The sequence below is a fragment of the Lytechinus pictus genome, chromosome 2, assembly GCF_037042905.1.
Source record: "Lytechinus pictus isolate F3 Inbred chromosome 2, Lp3.0, whole genome shotgun sequence".
NCBI classification, from domain to species: Eukaryota; Metazoa; Echinodermata; class Echinoidea; order Temnopleuroida; family Toxopneustidae; genus Lytechinus; species Lytechinus pictus.
The window spans coordinates 15,006,911-15,007,726 of NC_087246.1; the positions used below are offsets into that span (position 1 = coordinate 15,006,911).

An 816-nucleotide genomic window follows, 5' to 3' on the forward strand; every position below is an offset into this window, starting at 1 on the left:
TCGCTGTCAACTGCACCTCATTGGTCATTGGAGCTTTTCAAGCTGAAGGTGCAGTGTGTCAAGCTTTGTTAAGCTTCAGTCCTGTTTTTTTTTGCTGCACCGTACACTCAGCACTTGACAAGCACAAGGTACGATAATACGCCAGTGACTGTTCCAGACTGGAAGAAGAAGAAGTTGAAGGTGAGTGTGATGCGGGAGCTCCATGCTCACACATTTACACAGTACAGGCCTCAGCTCCGGACCGTTCCGGAAAAAAATATTAGAATTGACGCATTTGAAGAGATAGATCTATACCTAACTTTTATGATATTTCGTTGATTATGATCTGTAAAATTTATTCATATTAATATTACCCATTGGCATTGGGTCCGAATATCAGCATTTTAAATTGCATTCGATCAACTTTCCCTCTCTGATTTACAAGCGGCCTGCGCCCGTAAGTGTGATGGTGCCGTGATGGACCACCCAGCTGTGAGGGGATTACCGGTGCCGCGCATAGGGCAAAATTGGACTTTCAATTAAAATGGGCCTATTTTTTACCGAACCATCGAACCAGGCCTTTGGCTTTGTGTTCGGTTCGAAAGTGCCAAGTTTGGCAAGCTTGGTTCAGATCGAAACCTTTAAATTTCATGCTCTCCATTAATGACATCCAGTGACGTAATACACTTATAATGAGCCCCCCAAAAAAAAAATTGTAGGGGGCTGCTGGGGCAGATATTTGGACCAAAAAGTTTTTTTTTATAGATTTTGATTAATATTCAGAGAATAGACAATAATAGTTTAGAAGACCTCCATTTCCCTTTCCTTTTCTCTCTT

The 816-nt window shown here is 41.8% G+C and overlaps 1 protein-coding gene across 1 annotated transcript in view; it reads right to left on the bottom strand.

Annotated features, from left to right (window-relative positions):
- LOC129284256 (transcriptional adapter 2-alpha-like) overlaps nucleotides 1-816 on the bottom strand; it is a 28,848-nt gene that overhangs the window by 27,369 nt on the left and 663 nt on the right. The window lies entirely within an intron of this gene.